The sequence below is a fragment of the Larus michahellis genome, chromosome 1, assembly GCF_964199755.1.
Source record: "Larus michahellis chromosome 1, bLarMic1.1, whole genome shotgun sequence".
Taxonomy (NCBI): Eukaryota; Metazoa; Chordata; class Aves; order Charadriiformes; family Laridae; genus Larus; species Larus michahellis.
Genome location: NC_133896.1, coordinates 46,715,670 through 46,736,892, shown reverse-complemented (window position 1 = coordinate 46,736,892; position 21,223 = coordinate 46,715,670). Strand labels below are relative to the sequence as shown.

Here is a 21,223-nt window from a genome sequence, read left to right as displayed (position 1 = left end):
ATTATATAGACAAGTACAATTTTGCTTTCATCATTTTCATTTGCAAGCATATTTTACATTGTGGTTGCTGATGATATATATCAATGTTCTACAAGAACACTTTGTGGGCATGCTGTACTTCTGAGGAAATTAAAAAGATGGAGAAAACTAGGGCAGGCACCATATAAAAAGCTCAGGCCTCTGCTTAATATGTCTTGTAAGCACATGCTTAATTCTCGGATCTGCCTATGCTGAAATGTGTTTGAAGCTGTTTTCCTTTGAGTTAAACTATGTGATCACCCCCACCCTAAACCTTTCTGATCTCACGTCTAAAATGTACATCTTTTACTAGCTACAGTAGTAAGATAGTACCATAGTAATATAGTAACTACACACATTCCTTCACCTTAGACATATTTGTACTATTACTGCTGGCTAAAATAATTTTAATCAAACTTTTCGAACAAAATGTAGCACTTCTGCAAAAAATCTTTTTATACTGCTTTGGCTTTTTATCAGACAAAAATTAAACATTGCAGAGAAAAATATTTCACAGTCTTATTACAAATTTGAAGTCTGTAAACTCTTACAGAAACTCCACTAATCCCAAAGTTGTCTTCCGTTCCCTAGCTGCAGCAATAAGTGAAAAGACAAGCTTAATTCAAAGTTGCCCCAGAAATATTTTGGTTACTTTTGGCAAAAACATGCATCTTTATTCATAAGAAGTTGTAAGGAATCCTTTTTGCCTGTAGATTTTAGTTTCATCACTCATTGCCATGCAAGTTTTAGTTAAGTCTAAAAGTTTAAGTAATTTCAATAGAAATTATTATGCCAATTTTTTTATTAAGCAGTTTCCTAATAAAAACATTACAAACACCAATTTAGGAATAGGAACAATAATCAATGATATAAATGAGCTATTATGCAAAATCATGTTCCAAATATTTAAGCTGATCAGTTTTTGAATAGCTAAGGATTATAAAAATTATTTGAGAAATATTTTCTTACAATTTAGTGAATATATGGCATTAAAATTAATTACCAAATGACTATATGGGCAAAGACAGTAATAATAACTACATTTCATAATGAATTATTTGCCTTTATTTTTTTGGTCAGGACTCAGATTTTTATTTCTAGGAACAAAACCAAATCCTTCTACAAATAAATTTAAAAAGGGGGAAAAAAGGCAATAGAATAAGTGGGAGATTTTAGCATTGGTGTGAAGGAAAGCATGGTAATTTTGCTGGGAAAAATTTACATAACAAAAACATGTGGTGTATTACTAACTGGTCTAAATGCTAACAGTTCTTAATAGTGTCTATTTCTGGAAACTTCACATAACATGTTAGAAGTTGTAAACAAAGCAACATTCCTACTGGGCTGGATTAAGGATCATAGTTCATATTCTTAGAATATAAGATCCCAAGTTTAAATACTCAGCAATCTTCAGCAGCTATTCAACATATTTTATTTCTTCAGTTTCCTGAGAGACGGGGGGGAAAAAAAAAGAAAATTTTATCTGAGGACAACCGTGTGTTGTATTTTGAGATTCCTTTTTGGTGGGTGAAGATAGCTGCCAGTTCAGTTCTTGATGTATTTTACAGTTTATAATGCATAAAGGAAGTTCTTATGAACCTGTTAATCCATAAACAAAGCTTCCAGAAGCTATTCTGGTAAAGGTTGGGACTAATTGCGTCATTCCATTGTGTAATTCCATTATTTTTTTTTCTCCATGGGGATGTATATGCTCATCAGACATCCAGACAACCTGTAGGTAATAATTATTGCTTTCTTGAATTTGGGATGCTCACCCATGAACTTATTGCTAGACCTACTAGAAAACCTCACATGCAGCGCCTCAGGGAATATGCAATATGTGGAAGACATCATTCCTGGAGTTGGGAATCACAAAAGCCAGCATGTTGTACAGGAGTGATTTAAACTAACTACCAATGACCAGCATGGTAACGCATGGGTAGAACTATAGTCTCGACCTTTCCCGGTTCCACAATTTAAAATAGCACATAAACCCAAACTGAAGTGGGATTTAGACTTTAGCTTATGGTAAATGATACAAAAGGGCACTGCATTCCATCCTCCGATGCTTTTCAGATACCTAGAATATGCTGAGAAAACATGTTTTGTGATAGTAGAAATTTTCAGCCAAGTGTACATGCCCACATGCTGACACGAATTCAAGAGCTTGTGCCCAAATTTAACAACACCAAGGCCCCTTATATCTCAGAACTTCTTATTTACAGATTGTTTTATGGAGTTGATCATAACAAATGGGTGTCTTTCTCAGACTGAGGAGCAGAGGTGACTATTAGGATTTCTGTATTCTCACTAAATTCCTCATTTTCAAACTTGGACCACAATCCCAGACCCATTCCTTTAAATTATTTTTATTTCCTGTGCTGGGTTCCAATTTTTCCGCCCTTCCCCTCATCTGAGACGAGAGAGCTTAATCTCAGGATGTATCTAAACCACACTTCTTACCAAGTTTGTTTTTTTGATTTTGAAACATTCTCAGTATATGTTTGAATCTCTTCTCCATACTAAAAAATCTCTTATCTATTTCCTCAACGTGCCTTTCTAGGATTATGTGTGTTGGTGGGTGGTGTTGCAAGTCCTTTAAATGTGGCTGAGTTGAGCAGCTGCAGCACTGGGATCCCTTGGATAAAGACTGAGCTTGTAACTTTCCTGCAGCTGGGTGTGTGTTTCTAATTCTTGCTATTGCCTGCTTTAAGGAAGGTAGCATGTTCTTGTAGCCTGCAGATGTAGGGATATACACTAATTCAGAGGTTGTAGCTGAAGGTCTTGTCAGACAGAATTTTGAAATTCGGTTCTTGGTCTGGTTTCTTCCATACAGTAAATCAGTCAAAACCATTCAGTTGTCCCTGCCTCACAAATTAAAGCCAAATGTTTGACCTTACCTTTGTAGGTTCAGTTTTTGGTTGTTCTCAGCTGTGTTCATCACAATCTCAGCTATGCGTCGGTGGAGCAATGGTTGTGTTTGCACTTGAGAGAGGAGTCATAGTGGGGAGATGTTTGTAAGGTCACAGTCTCAGAATAAAGCACTGCAGTTGCCCATTGCACAGAGATTTAGACCTGACAAGAAAGGACAGCCTAGTGCTGGTATAAGAATATGTATATCCTGAAATGTAAAGACTAGCATGCTTTCACGAGATGCCCAGTTTAAGGGACCTGAAAGCATTTGTTTATCACAGAAGATAGCAGATCATTTGATCTAAGCCGGCAAGCACATGTTCTGTGAAAACATTTGTCAAAGTTATACAAACTAGGGGTTATTTACCATGAAAGACAGTGTGCATGTGGGAAAGACTTATTGTGGTGATCTTGTAAATAACCACGTATAAAGATCCTTGTACTATATTTTGAAAATTCTATGTATTTTGGGTCTGTATACGGCAGTCAGACCTTCCGTTGTTCTTCAATGGCCTTCTGACGTCATTGGAAGTGTCTGATGCTCTTACCATTTTGTTTGATTAACTCTTATTCAAATTCCTATTTGTGGGACAGGACTATCTTTTCAAATTCATTTAAATTCTTCTGAATTTCATAGCTTAACTCTCTACTTACTCAAATTTAAATGTATTCCATTAACATTGTCACTTTACACCAACGCTATATACATAACTCCAGTGTATAGCCATCTTTTCAAAACACCAAACCTTACTGGTGATTAAGACGATATATGAAGTTACAACATGAATTTTTTTGGAATAATATGTGGGGTTAAAATGAGAATACTGACAAAAAGAAGTTAAAGGTTGCACATATTTTTCACATGTTGCTTTAATGAGTGAAACATTTAAGTTTAAAAATGTTTTTATTTGCTGTGCATATGCAAGTAGCAATGCCACACTTTATTTTGTTTTAGTTTATTTTTTGTAATTCGTATTTTGGTTTATTTTTTAGTATAAATATTTGTGGCCTTTAAACGGGGGGGGGTGGGGGGGGGGATAGGGGGGCAAAGACTTGCATCAAGTCAAAATATTTCTGACCTCCAGCTAAAACCAAACTGAGGATACAGAAAAGAGGGAAACAGCTATAATGTTCCAAACTACTTCTGCAATTATGTGTATTATTGCATGGGCCTTTTTCTGTGGCATTTTTGAAAGTAGAAAATTTCCTCAAGGTGTCTATGATCTTCTTTGTCCTTATTTTCAGCTGTCCAAATCCTACTGTTTATACAAACGCTCCTGAAACCAATTGTATTCCTGTCTATACGTCTTATCTTTACCTTGTGTTAAACTGAACTGCATTGAGTCTTTTTCTTTTTGAACTTTCATTGCAACCCTCCAGTCTTTTCAATTTTTTTTTGTAAGATCATATTTAATGATAACTCTAAAGGGAAGAGTTCTATTCATAGAGGTAAAGCGCATCCTGTCCTAGAGGAAACATTTTCTTGCAGTTAAAAAGTAATCCAGGAACAAAGCCTGTTCGATCCTCTCTGTTCAGGATAATAAGTGTGATGTGGACAAATGTTCACTTGGAACAAGTGGACTAGGAAAATCAAATTTATCTCAGCCTTCAGATTCTAATGACTTTTTTGGTTGTAATTTGAAACAGAGATCCGAAGGTGAAAAGTCTGCTACAATTACCTGATCTATTCAGCTCTTTCACTGCAGATCTTCTCTTTGAACTCTTGTTTAGGACAGAAATCTCAAAGTGCCCACAGATTTGCATTTCTAACACTGACCAAATTATTTGTTTAAATATTCGATTTCATCAGTGAGTGTCACATGGCTCTATTCATGCCACCATAAAAAAATGAATTACCTTATAATGTTTTAAATTGTCCTGTCTTTTTCATTTTTACATTAATCTTCCTTGTCATGAAATTATATTTTATGTTACTACTTTAATTTCCTAGAAACCAGTTGCTTCCTTTGCCTTAACAAAGATTTTCTCCTGCCATTAATTTTTTTCTTCATTGTTACCATTTCTGTTTTGTCTCATCTTCAAATATTTGGGAAATTAACCCCCCACAAAAAAACCTAAGTATTTCATTCATTTTAGTTATTTAAAAAAAAAATAAAATAAATATATATAGAAATTAAATTAAGCTTTGAATATGACCTGACCTGTACCTTAGTGACTGTTATATATAATTAAAGAGGTTCATTACTGTTTTTCCAGGTAGGTTAACTGGTATTTCTCTTTTGTTTTGTCTAGTGGAAATAATTGGTTTATACCAAAATGCTGTGATTTTTTTTGGAGGCAAATATAGAGTAAGAAGACATGTAAAATTGTAATGTAAATTTTCCAGACAGTCAGAATTATGTCTGTGTCTATGTATAAGTCAGTGAATGCATTGGCAAATGTCACTACATGGTGTCACCCCTGAGGCTGGCCAGGTAGTCAAATGGATGTTCGAAGCTAAACAATTTATTAGGAGATTAAGCTGTAAAAAAATAAATTTTATTAGAGGTCTTATTCAAGGATTATTTTTGTAATTGTTGTATTTTCATACTTTAACAGTAAATGCATCAGTGATAAGTTTTTCTTGAGCAAATTTGCATAATACCAGCAATACAAATTTAGCACTTTAATGGCATACAAAATTTTGGTATTTTGGTTAAAGCAAAGTATACGAGTGTTGTAAATTTTGTGTAAATTAACCAATGGAGATATGTACTAGCCAAAGGATGGAAAACATAAACAGGTCTTTGCTTAAGGTAGAGAAAAAAATATCTCCTTGCTTCCAGCAAAAACAATTAAAGTATTATAAAAAAAACAGCAAACCCACCATTTACTTTATGGTTCCGTGATTCCCTTTATCGACTTCCAAGGAAAAGTTTTTGCACATGGCTCAAACCTAGTGTATCTTAAAGAAGGGCAGGATTCAGACCCTCTAGGGTGCTGAGTGTCGCAATACCTATCGGCTTACACTCCCAACTTCTGTGGAAAAGACCGTGACCAAACTGAAGCAACACCTTCACAAGGGCTTACTTGCTGAGGCAGAAGTAGCCTGGTACTCCTCTGCAGAGCTTGGAAGGCGAGGCCAGGTCCCTACCTCTTGACTGCAGGAACTGACCTATATAACTCAGACTTCCCATAACTCTGCCTGCAAGCAAGGCACTGAAACCACCATCCTTGTCCAGTCAAATCGTGCTCATATTAACCCTTTGATTTAAGTCTTGTAAACAGAATATCCAGCTTTGTGCTGTAAGGATCTGGACTTCAATTCTGTCCTCTGTGTGAGTTCAAACTAACAAATCCCATATTTCTGGATATTATTCCAACCAAATCTACTGGTTTAGAAGGAAACTAGTTTTTTGGAGAGGGACTAGTTTCTAGTCTTTTTACTGAGACTGCATCTCCATGCACAAAATTACTCATTTTTTTCTTTAGTTTATGTTTGTTTTCTCAAATACAAATGGTGGGAAGTGACTTTGCTGTAGAGATACTCAGATTATGATTCCAGCTTTCTTGAATTTCAGCTTCTTGTTGATGTAAAATTTATCTCTGTCTCCTTTTAGAATGTTCATCAAATAAGCTCAATTACCCATTGACGGTTTATTCAGTTTCAGATTCACTGTGCTGTGTACACCGCCCACTGGGATACAGGTGTAGGTACAACATTTTGATGACTTCTTGGACCCTGAAAAAATGCAGATGCTCTCCTGCCGCGTGGAGCTCTAGCTAACAAGTCTGACAGAAGCCAGTTTAGGTCTTTTCACATAGTGTTTAAATTACCATGGCTCCTGGAAGCACAAGAGACAACTGAATCACTCTTCATGTAACCATCTCTGGTCTGGCATGGCTGGATATGAGCCACAGCTAGCAAACCCACAAGACCCAAGCTGACTCTCCCCAGCCGCGCAAGTGCTGCGACTGCAGTTCTAGTGGCACAGAAGTTCCATTGATAGAAGATATGGAAGCTCCCAGTAAGTACTTCAGGCACTGAGAATATATCCCAGCATCCTCCATTAAATCATCCACTGCATTCAGACTGCTGTCTTCAAACCCAGCAGGGATTTTTGACAATCTGAAATACAACACTTCATATCAAATTGGATGCATCATATCAAAATGGTATGCGTGTGCACTGCACTTAGTGCAGGTGTGTGTCTATGTGCCAATCTTGAGTGGGGCTGATCTTTTATGACTTAATATCTCATGTGCTGCAACATCAAAATTTGTCAAGAATTGTCAGTAGCAGACAGGCAGACATTCTAGGCTAATATTTTACAGCTGGCACAAAAGAGACATATGTTCCGTGATCTTCCAGGAGATTTCACTTTCATCTCTCCCTTGTCTGAAAACTGTCATTTTAGATTGAGAGTATGTGGGTACACAGAAAAACAACCTCTAGAAAACATTTTTTTCTTTTTATTTATTTGAGACATGCAAGACAAAATTTATACTTTTTACTTGTGTATAAAAATCCAGTGTAAAATTTTTTTAAAAAAACATCAAGCACAAAATCCTAAGAATTACAGCATTCTAAGGATGAACCTTACTCTAAATAATTTCCGATGGCAGAAGGACTTACAACACCTGTACACTGACTAAAATAAAACTGAACAATTAGAAAGTGAATTCTGATGTGGTAAATGAGGCTTCAGCTATTGCAGGCACACATTCCCTTATTTTCTTTATCAGCAGATGCTGATGTTACAAAACCATAACTAGCAATTGAGCACAGATGGTTATCTCTATTCAGCACAAAAGCTCAGAAGGGAATACGCACTTAAATAGAGAGACCTCAGTCACTCCTCTTAGTAAGTTTCCTTTTCTGACTTTCAAACAATATGTCTCTTACAGTTTTCCAGTTGCATGCAATCTGCACATCCAGAAAGGTAACCTCAGTTGCCATCAGTGCAGACCAGGCAGTAAATGAAAGCTGACCTCACCTGGCTGAAGCACAGATTTCCGTACTCCCACAGGTGGATCTGCCTTGGGCTTGAGTTATAATGACTCCCACTAGCATCCTCAGCACAGCTTGCTCTCTCTAAGAATCAGACAACAGACAGATAACTACAGTTTGGGGTTTTTTCACTCTTTCATCACCAATTTCTTCTGTACATACTGCAATGCTGGCTGGCTGAAGTAAGGAAATGTTTCAAATGAAATTTCAAATTCCTCAGCTTGAGATAAATTAAAAAAATATTTTGTCATTCAGTGATTGAATTTCCTGAACGTGAAGGAAGGGGCACAATGGCAATGTGCTAAATAAGATGAGTGGGTAAAGTTATCTTCCTGATAGTCCAGGATAAAACAACGAGAAGGAGAGTAAATGTTGCCCAAATTAAACACAGATTAACTCCATATACATTTAATTATGCCACTGAACAGGTTCCCTCTGATCCACTCCTTTGATGAAGAAATAAAAGTAGTTGGAGCTGAAGAGGAAAGTTCAAAGAAGTTCTGAGATTCTCAGAAACCATTTGTGACTCTCTGACTTCTCTTTGCAGAGCCATATGCTGTAACTCAGTGCAGAAGCACTGTCCTTTATGGGTCATGAGTAGCTGAAATCAGCGGTTGCTGGCCTCCTCCTTGGCACATTGTACAGAGCAACTCCTCTGTGATATGGATCTCCCTAGACTGTAGCACAGCTCCAACTCCAGAGAAGGACGTATGTAACTGGTGAATGCAATTTCTATAGCTTGGAGTTACAGGAACAGGGCAGAGAATGTGTTCTGATGAGCTGAGCTTCGTGAAGTCCAAGCATTTATTCAGTCTATCAAAAAATATATATTTTCTATATAAAAATACATATTATACATATATACAGCATGTCGTATATATTTTATATTGTGTAATTTATATTATGTATTACAAAAATTACCTGTGAAAATGCCAGTTTGTCCTATATTAGAGAGAGTGGAATATGTTTTTTTATGGTACATGGGCTGGTGTCTCTTAAAATGAATGCAGTTGGGAAATGCACAACTGTGTGAACATCAAAAGTGTCTACACCCCTTCTGGATTAATGCTTCAATAGCTCTGAAGAGATGTAATTTGAACTCACTACATTTACTGAATGAAGTTTTGTCCAGCTTGGGGCTTTTTACTGCCGGTCTTTTTCTCTACGTGTTATCTCTTTAAAATTCTTGGTTACAATGATTGAGAAAAATATCCCTATATGTGAACAGATTGGTAAGTGTAAAGTACACATTATGCAAAAAGATAGTGGGCGTGTTGTTGGTGTGGCTGTATCTCTCTCTGCCCGCTTCAGATAATTAGTCATGCTGAAAAACAGGTATAGTTCTCTATGATTGCTATGCACGCAATCAAACTAATGCCAGAAACTCGGATAGATGAGCATGCTGTGGAAGATATTTGAATTGAGTAGGAGAAGCAAAGGGGAATTTTCTCCAAAATAATGGTTTCTAATGTCCATGATAATGTTGGCAGAATTATCTAAGTATGAAAGAAGACCATATGTTAACATCACTTGATTGGCATTTAAAACAGGAAGAGTTGCTCGTGTTTCTGGAACAAGATGCTTGTAAACTGGTCATGAGGTGGGTAGTGCTGGGTGGTGACTCTTATGTATTAATAAAAAGCCTCTGTAACATCTTTATGATTAACATATTAAATACTGTATCACACTAATGTTCTTTTCTCATTATTTAAACAGGTCACTTGTGGAAACTAGGACAGAGAACTATGCAAAGCACAAGGAGATTTATGCTCCACCATCTGAGTGTCCAATTACTGGCCTCAGGGTGCCTGTATCCTACCTACCCACAGATTCTGTTGTGCCTTATTCCATATGGTTTTAGACCACACAAGGAAAAAGCCCAGCCTAGTTAGAATATCCACATTAGCCAGAGGATATTATGTTGTATGTGGTAACATTGTAGTATCTGTAGAGGACTGGAGGGTAAGGACTGGTGCTGAAGGTATCCACCAGCTAAATTCAATGTCTTCTTTGGCCTGAGGTATTTTTAAATCTACACCTCTCCCTTTTTCAAGAATAGTTTAACCACCAGTTTCTATGGTTTTCTACTGGGAACATTCACCTGCGAAGGCTGTCACTATTCTATGTAAAATTATTTTCTTTCTGACAGAATCATTCATAAGAAAAATACCTGCTGAACATACATCTCCCATTGTCTCAGCACATGGGGCCTTGAAACACTGCTGAGGTGCCTTGAAAGAAGCAGGAATTACCAGTGTCACTTTTGAAAGAAAGTATAAAGGACTATGTTCTGAAAGACAAACTTTCAGCCTGAGGTTCCTGAGAACAAAGAGTTGTCTTGAACACCTCCACCGCTCTTGTACACAGTTCTACGTTTAAGGCACACGAGGGTTTTTAGTGATTCCAGTTGAAAGGTGCTAACTTGTATTCCTGCACTTTGTGTTCTAAGTATTTAATATTTCAGGCTGTACCACCTGATTTTCCACTCACTGTATGAAAATTTGAAAATCCACATTTTTCCTTCGCATTTTGAATGCTAAGAGTGCCAGCAGCAGAGGGTTCAGCTGGTATTGTAAACTAATCGTTTAAATGGAGTCTAAGTACCTAAAAGCACCTAAAGGAGTCTGCAAACCCACCAAGTAAAACTTTATTTTTATTAACTCAATGGGAATAATGTACAAGTTATCACACGTCAACTAAGTCACCGTATCTGACTGTGGGTACCATTTTAGCCTGTGGCAAACACAGGATAATGCAATTTGGCTGAACTTTCTCTTATGTTATGTCTTAAGAACACCAACCAATGCAGACAGATAGAGCAAGTCAGCCATAGCTTGATTGCAAATCTGGGTCCATGGAAGTTGGTGAACTGCAGCTCTGACCAATTGAAAAATCAAGAGAAAGGCTGACATAATAGTTCTAGCAGATAACAAAAGTGAGCTCTTATTTTAGGAAAAAAAAATCTTAATGTTGAGTTCAGTGTGGAAGAGATGAAATGATACAAAAAAAAAAAAAAAGCACTTTAATTTATGATCTAATAGCTCCAGCTGGTTGTTTATGCCTTAGGTTTGGTTTTGTGGTTGTTTTTTTTTATATCCCCTCCTCATATGTAGGACTTAGCTTGTTAGTAGAGAATTTCCCATTTTATTGCCTCCAGCCCTTATCACTGTGAACTTTTCAATAGCTTTTGCAGCTGATTTTATCCTCCTGCGCAGTTGCTACCGATCTAGTTTTGATTTTTCTTTCAAACTTTCTTTAAAGGGAATTATAACTGAGAATACCTGGTGGGAATACCTGAAGCACTTACTTCAGGTAAAGAAAGCAATTTGAGGTGACTTAATTGGTCAAAATACAAATCCCTAGTGTACTATAAAGTCCCTTGCTGGATGTGGCTGGAGGAAGTTTTCATTATTTGCAGATAAACAGAAACAGATGTCTGCTATAAGCTGTGGCTGTTTTAAAAACTTCTCAAATGGAAAAAGAAAAAAAAAGGATATTAAATTAAGAGTCGACAAAATGGTGCAAAACATTTTTACTGCCGTTAACATTATTGATCACCATTAATAGCAATGCTGCTGTGCAAATTAAAGGAATACTGTTGACCTCAAAACCTCAGACTTGTAATGAAAGGTTTCAATGCTGGCTGGAGGAGATGAAATTAATCCTCTAAATTACAAGGTGAGCTGAAATATGTTAGAAAAGACTAACATTGCTTCACTGTCTGAGGAAATGCAACGTGTTCCTATCTGGAAAGATTTACTGATGGATATTGAAAGAAGGCTCAAGTAAAAAATGCTTAATTTTTCCTGGAGATAATGTCTGAGACAGTATCTCAGTGTGGGGAGGACTGTACCATTTCTACTTCACCTCTTTTAAAGTAACTTGAGTAGTATTGCTTTGATGATGATCTAACATGAACACCAATACACAGTAATGCTAATTATGTGTTTGTTCTAACACTGTTTGGGAATGGATAACATAACAAGCTCAAACCTAACAAGATCAAATCTTGAGAAATGTATTTTTTTTTAAATATATGGGAATGACAAGTATGGAGGGAAAGTGCCCCAAGTTGCTAGGATCTTGGCTTAAGATGCGGGAGACACAGGCTTGATTTCTTCCTGTCTTGAAAGCTCTTAGTAAAGCTGTTTTCCCCATTTTTCTTCCCTGTATATAAAACAGTTGCGAAGTCAAGTACAGTAATGAAGAGAAGCAGAACACGTGTCTGGAATTTATGGAAAAAAAATCTATCACTACTAAAAATATAAAAAAATAATAATATAGAATAAATGCTAATAGCTGTAGCCTGAAATCTACAGCTACTACTTTTGTAGGTTTTTGAGAAATGAAAGCAACTCTCCAAAGTGGGAGTCATCTTGATCATCGCTTTCCTGATTTGATTATGATGAAGGGAACATAGAGTACAGTGAAAATGCAATGGTTACAATAGCATAAGAGTGCACAAGGAACTGAATGAACAAAAGAGTGGATTTTGGGCAATTGCAAGGACTGACTCATTTTCCAAAAATATGTGCATGATATGTGATAAAACACAACAGATAAATTGCCAACTAGAATGACTGTAAACAAAACGCTGCTATCTTTCACTGCTTCATATGTAAAACTTTTCAGATAACAGAATCAGGTATTCGTGTATACTGCTCCATCACAAGCTAAATCCAATGGTTAATTACTAGACTGATGTCCTGCCATACTTTATAAGTGACTAAGAGAAAATAACAGTGTAGCACACCAACATTAAGTACAGCTATGAGGACTTTGTTTTGTTTTGCACCCATCTCTCTTTCTCCATTTCCATCTCATTGTCTATAATCTTACCAGGATAACTGTACTTCATGTCTCCATTACTGAATTTATACTTTGAACTTATAGTGCTGCAGATGGCAGTACTATTGATCAAAGGATTGCTCAAGCCTGAAATGATATCTAGAAAAAAAAAGAGGTTTGCTTTAAGTGTAAACATGAAAGCAGAGAAGAGAAATTCACATTCATATCAAGCAGTATCATCCAAGATTAAGAATATGTTTGTTGTTGAACACTGAGGACCAATTGGTGAATCATTTGGGGGCAATTAAGAAAACAATAAAAGAAATTCCATACTTGGAATACTTGATATATTATGGCTTGAAGTTACTGATGTACTGACAGAACTCACAAATCTGAAAACTCCGTTTTACAGAATCAGGTTCCAGTCATGGTGTTTTCTTAATAAAGCCTTTTCTCTCATTTTCAGTAACTAAAGAGAAAAAAAAAAGATATTTTTTTTCTTGGTTTTATATTGCAATGGTACTTAATTATTATCCTTAAAACTTATGTGGTATATTCTCTTTGATTCTTATTTTTTAGCTTCTGAGACTTGAACTAAGCACTATAAATTGAAAGAGAATTGTGATGGACTTATTAAGAAACATTCTTATATCATGTTTGACCCATCTGATGACCTCCTATAATGACATTGATCAATGTCGGCTTGATAGATGACAGGAGAGCTATGGATATTGTCTACCTTGACTTCAGTAAGGCTTTCAACACTGTCCTCCATAAGATCCTCATAGAGGAGCTGATGAAGTGTGGGCTGGAAAAGCAGACAGTGAGGTGGACTGAAAACTGGCTGGATGATCAGGTCCGGAGGGTGGTGATCAGTAGTACAAAGTCTAGCTGGAGGCCAGTAGCTAGTGGTGTACCCCAGGGGACAATACTGGATCCAGTCCTGTTCAGTTCTTTAAGAAGAACTGATCTGGATGATAGGGCAGAGTGTACTGCCAGCAAGTCCACAAATGACACGAAACTGGGCAGAGTGGCTTATACACCAGAAGGTTGTTCTGCCATTCAGAGGGACCTTGAGAAAGGCTGGAGAAATGACTAACTGAAACCTCATGAACTTCAACAAAAAGTGCAGAGTCCTGCACCTGGGGAGGATCAACGCCCTGCACCAGCAGCTATTGAGGGACACTCAGCCAGAAAGAAGTCTGTAGAAAAGGATCTAGGGGTCATCGTGCGCACCAAGTTGAACATGAGCCAGAAATGTACCCTTGCAGAAAAAAAGGCTAGTGATATTCCAGGCTGCATTAGACAAAGCATTGTCAGTAGGTCCAAGGAGGTGATCCTTCTCTTTTATTCAGTACTGATGAGGCCACACCTGGAGTACTGTGGCCAGTTCTAGGCTCTCCAGTACAAGAGTGACATGGACATACTAGAAAGAGCTCTGTGAAGAGCCACTAAGATGATTAGGGGAGTGGAGCGTCCTTCCTATGAAGAGAGGCTGAGAGCTGGAGCTGGCTGTCCCGCCTGGAAAAGAGAACACTCAGGGGGATCTCATCAATGTGTACAAATGCCTGAGGGGAGAGTCTGAAGGAGACAGAGCCAAACTCTTTTCAGTGCTGCCCGTTGATAGGACAAGAGACAATGGGCACTGAAACACAGGAGGTTCTGTCTGAACATCAGGAAACACTTTTTTACTGTGAGGGTGATGGAACACTGGCACAAGCTGCCCACGGAGGTCGTGGAATCTCCCTTCTTGGAGATATTCAATGCCTGGGCAACTGGCTCTAAGTGGCCTTACTTGATCAGGGAGATTAGACCAGGTGACCTCCAGAGGTTGCTTCCAACCTCAGCTTTTCTGTGATTGTGTGATACTGGTCTGATAGATGTAGGGTTTTGAACCAGCTTTTACTGTTAGATCCTCAACTACCCTATTGCATCTCTCTCAAGAAGGCAACTAGAATATCTCTGTTTCTTTTCCCACTTCTTTTCTGTATTAGCTTTTCAAGCCAAAATTGTCTATTTGTAGATTGCCCAGGTTATTGCGTAATCAATGTTTTTACTAGTTATTACAAGTAATATCGTTGCAAAAACCAGTGACTAAAAGCCAGTGTGAAAATTTGAGTTGGTATAATGTAATTGCCTGTTCTGTCTCACAGTTCTTTGTGCCCCAGAACTGGTCAACCTATGAATTTTTTCCTTACAAGAAAAGTCACACAAATGGTAATAATAAATCACTGTAATAATCGAAGTGTAACAAAACTGTGATATGGGAAAACTGCTAACTGCCTGTTGATGTAATACTTGGCACTGAGTGGGGCTACCGAGTGTCTTCCTTTCACGGACAGGCAATTTGGAAATATACTATAGAAAAATAGATAGGACTCTTCAAATCTCCTTATTTTTCAATAGCTTTCCCCTATTCTTATTTTCTGCCCTTATGGTGAAAAAAGCCCTCGCAATTCTCTTTAAAGACAATTACTCATACTATTGGGTCACATCTTACTTACGCTCTATACTTGAAGTCTGTTCGAATTCTGCACTCTCTCGACAACTTGTATGTGCCTGCTCATGGTAGCACAGAGTAAAAATATAGATATATAGAAGAACAATATATATATAAGTATCACATTAGATTGTCTTGATCAAAACATACAAAGGGAAATGGTTGCTGACGTTATATGTCTACTACCTTTATAAAAAAATTCAAGAATTTAGCATGAGTTAAAACTAAGTCTTCTACCCTGAATATCCTAATGGATTTTATTAAGTAACAGACTTCAAATGTTACATTATACTGGACTAGTTTGGTGCTAGCACATATATTTCTATGTATCTAGATGTTTTCTCTCCGAATATGAGACTGCTGCTTTTGATGTCTTGCTTGTTCTTTGTTCCACCTGCAGTCCTCTGAAGAACCTGCTCTCATAGCTCCTACTTCCGTGCTCTGCTCTTCCGTGTCACGAACAGGGTTACCATTGCCCCAGTTGTAGGAAAGGGGTTTCTGCAGGGATTTGGTCATGTGCCCTTTCCAAAAGATTATCTGTGCATTCCAGAAGAGCATGCTTCCTCGTCTGAGAAGGGGAAATAAAAATGTGCTTGTCTAGATGTGTTCAGATCATTTTTGCTTAAATATTTTCCATTAATATGGGCCATACTGGAATTGTTAATACCAACTTTCATATAAAGGAAGAGTCAGCCAGACATGGAATATGTTCATGTGCTAGTAATTGCCTTCATTTTCATTAATGTACATGTGTGAAATATGATCATTTTCATGAAAATAAGTTGAGCTTTCTGATTCATAAATTAAAAACTGAAGTTATCTTTCAAACTCCATATATATACATTGGTAACTCTACCTGCTTGTTACCTGTCAGAGCTCATTACAGAACAAAAAACCGGAGTATTTAACTGAGGTGACCGACTGAACACAGTGGGTCACAAATGCACAATGGAATTTAACAGGTCCAAAAATAGAGCAGTCATAATATACATCTCTCACTTTTCCCAAAATGTACAGGCTGGACAGAGACTGCAAACACATCTACTGGTGTCATTCAGCTCCATCGCCAGCCCTCATTTTCTTTTTGGTTCTCACTAGCCTGACACTTAAAAAGGGGATAAACAATGATTTTTTTTCCTTGCAATATTTTCTGGAGAAACATGTAATTTGGTGGTGTTAGTCACAAGTTAGTCTTAACTGTAGCATCTAGCATAATTAAATAAAAGACACCTATTGTAGGTAATTATTTATTCTTCAGAGCTGGTAAACATGCCTACTTGGTGATGACAGTGGAGAGAGGAAGACACTACAATGAGTAGCAAAATGCCAAGTTGTGCATCATTTTACAATTTGTGCTACCCTACTTGGCAGACATAAACATAGAATGTGGAAATAAACAATTTAGTAGCTGATCTGGATTTTGACCATATTTTAGACTTTGTTTTTTAGACTGTGCTTTTTAAATTAGAAAACACATATGCTAAACAAAAATACCAGACTGTGACTAAACTTTTCAGAAGCTTGCACTTTAATGAAAATTTTATTGTGAAGCTTCCTATTTTGATCTATGAGAATATCAATTAATTTAAGTAATTAACATTACTAATTAAATCTGCCCTAAAATATCAAAATCAGACATTCAAAATCATACCCACTGAAAAAATAGTGTACTCACTTTTTAACTTAATGCATCCAACTTTTCTTTTGATTCCTAATGTCTTCCTTTGGACTGGAGGTTCTTTTCATTAACAACCAACTTGCAAAAGACCCTCAGCTTTTGCCTGCCAGTAAGCATTTTATTTTAATATTGTAATAATGTTCACTAATCCACTTGATATCTAAACCAGAGAATTCTGAAAAGCAAAATAGATGTAGAAAATCAGAGCCAGTTCCCTCCTGTGATAGTTTCCAAGACAACTAGACAAGATGGGAAAGTCTAATACACTTTTAGATGCTTTAGATGGGGCAAACTGCAAAGAGAAATTGAATTACTTGTCCACAGTGAAAGGAATGGAATGTAACAGAAACCATACTTAATCTCCAGAATCCCCAGTGTTTCCAAGAGAGTTAGAGCAGTAAAATTATTCCACACTGTTCAGCTAAGAACATAGCTTTCCATGAGGGCACTAGTTTTGGAATAAGCTCCTTCTTCCAGCATGATTAAAAAATACCTTCTAATGTGACTTTAACTAAACTGAAAATGAGAATTGCATTTAAAAGAAAAAAAGCCTTTCAACTTTAGATCATGCAAATTTACCCATTTAAATTCAGCTATCAACTGAATATTTATGGAAAGTCCCATGCTACTTGGGGATACAAATTGAAACTAAAGTGGGAAAAATATTTTTTCTGATGGAAACATGAGAACGTGTTTAGATATAATTGAAATCTAAATATCGATGTATTAAAAATATTTCTAAAACTGTAATTGCTTTGCTTTGTGTAATTTCAGTTACTGATGTGCAGCATAGGAAGATCAGTCTATCCATACAAAAATGTTCTGTAATAACTAATGATCTTGTTTGTGAACAGCTTTCAAAGTTTACTTTTCTTTTTCACTGTCAGACTATAATGATCAAAAATGTCATTTGCTTGTTTATTTTTCTTTTCTATGTAAAACTGGAAATCAGTCAACAAATACACGTGTCAGTCACATTCTATATGATGGTGGGTGGGAAATATACAGAAATACCGAGAAAGCAAGCATCATTTCTTCACTTTCTGGATGTGTTTCAAACCTAGAGTTTTCTCATTAAAAACTTGTTTGGAACAGATGTATGCCTGTAAATTTTTTCTGCTTTGATAAAATCCTGTATTTCACCAAAGTTTACTTCCACAAAATGTTCCAAATGGTTTTAATCAGGTATTACATTTGGCTTCCTGTAGGCAATCACATTTTTTTCTATAGGGTAATATTAATTGACCTAAAAATGTCAGCTCAACAATACAAGATATGCTATCACCTGTAGGTAACAAGTGTAACAAATGTTAGCAGCTGCCAAAAATCTATCCTAATCAGAAGCAAGCAGGTACCTCTTACATTTGGGAAAGTGCCCATTTTTTATTTAAATATTCAGAACTTCCGAAATATGATCTTAAAAGCCCCCAAAGCAAAGTCTGAAGAAAAACAACCAGCCTCACAGGCTATCTTCAAAAATTCTGGAAAGCGATCAAGTATTCCTGAGTATAATTTTATTTGCATTTCAGTTGGAATTAAGTGATAAGATTAAATAGAAAAAAATATATCCTTTTGAAGGCCTAAACGTCGATCTGCTTTCATTGGTGTAGACTTGGAAACAATGAGACACAGGATACAGTGTCTGTAACGTTTAAACTATTAATTTTACTCTAGTAATCCAATGAATCACACTATAATCTGCCAGATTTTTTAAATCTGTTGCTTAAATCCCCAGAGAAGATAGGAAACAAGTAAACAAAGAATCTTCCAATTTCATGGTATTTCTTTCATGTTGTTTAAAATCCATCCCAGAATTCAGCAGTTAGCCATTGGCACGATCCCAGATCCAGCAATTAAGGTAAAAGGAGGGTGTGAACTAAGTGAAAGATGGCAGAAATTTTAAATCTGTTTGTTCTTGGTCCAGTGTATATGTGTCGTTTCCTGTATTCTTTGTTTAAGAAGGTGCGGCTGGGCAGCAGAAAGGAGGAGTGCCAGGTTATGTGTTCTGGCTGCGGGTGGGCGATGCAGAGGCTCCTGGAAAGTAATTTTTCCTTGTCTCTGAGAACAAGTGAGTATGCTCAGATGGGAAAAATGGATGCAGTACAGACAAAAACTAAGAGATATAGCAAGGAAAGATTCTCCAATACAAAAGAGTCTTCAAAACGGAGCTACCACAAATGTTAGAAGTAACTAAAAGATGATTAACTGCAAAAAGACAAAGACACAGTAGCTGCAGAAGGCGGGACAGAGAGAAAGAAGGATGGAGGGGGTGAATTCTTTCAAGTCTTCAATCTTGTCCCACTCAACAGATTTGATTTTTTTTCCTATTTATATGATATAGATAAATTTGTCTGCGTGTTTTCTACAGAAAAATAGTCATACAGGTGGGAAACCTTTTGACTTTGTTTGGCTGGTCACTTCAAGGAAACTGTCTGGCTCTGGAGCTGACACATTTCAATGATTTTTTGGTAGGCAGCACACTGTATATATCAGACCCTCACATTGTGCTCATCTCCAAAAATGAACACCAACACTTCAAACAAGGCCCAGAAACTAAGTTCATGCACTAAGAAGGACATCTGACCTTCTCATAAATTGCAGCTTTCAGAAAGCAGCAACAAAGTTCTGAAAAGTGTAGAGCAACCCATGCAGTCTGAAGGACAAATACAAAAACTTATGCAAAGCTACCTGAAGTGATCCCTTCTGGGTTTTTCTTTGCTTCTTGCTGGTCTTCCTGGCTCCGTGAATGCTTTATCCATCTTGGAATGAGGCAAAAGCGTTCTGAGAGAAATGTCATTATTCTTTGCCTGATCAGTTTGAGGGCTTTTTAGAGAATCTCACTGTGAAAGCATCCACATGGCAGTCAGACATTTTTCTCCTGGAATCAGCCTATAAAAAAGCTGAGAGATTGTGGTAAGCCTGAAATTTGTCATCTATTCTTGTCTTGACGTTCTCACCCTTCAGTGCAAAAGACTCAACAAGGAAACAGGTTGACACCATGCAAAATATACTTAATTTGGGTACAGGAAGATAGTTGGTGCTCTAAAGCACTGAAAATGTAGATAATTCACACTTTCTGGTAAATAAGAATACTCAAGGATACTAAATGGATGTAGATATTGTTATACCCCATGGATTCTAATTCTTTGCTTTCTGTTCAGTATTGCATTATTTATCTGATTAATCGTTCAAAGGGACAAACTGTTCCTTTTAATTTCCAAATAGAGTCAAAAGACAAATGAGATTAGAAAGACTGTTAGCTTTTTAACATTGTTTACTCAAATATTGCATTATTGAATAAAATTTATAAAAAGATATTTTGACTTCTACTACCATATTTCATTACTAATTCATTTAATTTGTACACATTTCTCCTATTAATAGCTTATGAAAGCACTAAGTTAAGGAACAGTTTAGTGAAAAAACTATTACTCTGTTAGTCCAAACAGAACTTATTGCTGCTATTATTCAACTGAATTTAAAGTAAAAATGAATACAGCTATTTTTTTGCCACAATCTTACTTTGCTAAATCCAGCTGTAATGTGATCCTGGAAAATTGGTCTACATGTATCAATATCCATATTATAAGGATTAATAAGTAAAGCTAAAATAATTGGACAATAGTATCTGTGAAATTAAAGTAGTATGAAAGAGGTCGGCAAGAGATGAAAAACTGTGGCTAAACCATGGCTTTGCATTAGTAATCCTCTAACTCGGGAGATGTTCTGAGAAAGATGAGTCAAGGGCTTTAAAATTAAGGTGAACAAGACTTATCCTTTTAAACTACTATTTCTTCATCAGTGTTAAGTACTGTTATGAAGCCATAGCATGAAAGGGTGTGGAAAAACATATCAGAGAGCATCCAGAAATCATGAGGAAAATCTATTGATTACAAATTTTAAATTCCACAGAAGTATGTAAACGAGAATGTCATTTATTTCTCTCCCAACATACACTTAAGCATCTGTTACTGGCACTTGAAGAAATGACTTACCAGATCTATTTTAACTGAAAGAACATTTGGTATTCCTGATTGTCAGTGGGTCCAAAAGCTTTCAAAGTCACAATTTGTTTCTTTCATCCTTGTTCTTGCCTTGTGAAGAGAGTGACTTTTGAAAATTACTTCTTTGTTTCTGTCATATTTTCTTTCTTTCAATGTTCTAGATATACCAAGCCAAACCTACAAATTTGGAAAGATCATCAGATGCCTGAACTTTGATTGTTCATGTTCTAAAGATATTCTGCTTCTCTACTATTGGATAATATTTTTTTTTGAAAGCCGTGGAATACTAACTGACTTATCCAAGGGCAAAATGCTGAAAAAATATGAGAAAAATTAGCATTAGACATTATGTCTGTGGTTATCAATCTGAC

General features: G+C 36.6%; 1 long non-coding RNA gene across 1 annotated transcript in view; it reads right to left on the bottom strand.

The window, feature by feature from the left end:
• Window positions 1-19,728, bottom strand: part of LOC141738711 (uncharacterized) — an 83,680-nt gene extending 63,952 nt beyond the window's left edge. The window contains exon 1 of the long non-coding RNA XR_012585448.1: window positions 19,537-19,728. This is a non-coding gene — a long non-coding RNA (uncharacterized LOC141738711). The remainder of the gene's footprint in view (window positions 1-19,536) is intronic.
• Between the last annotated feature and the right edge of the window lie 1,495 nt (window positions 19,729-21,223).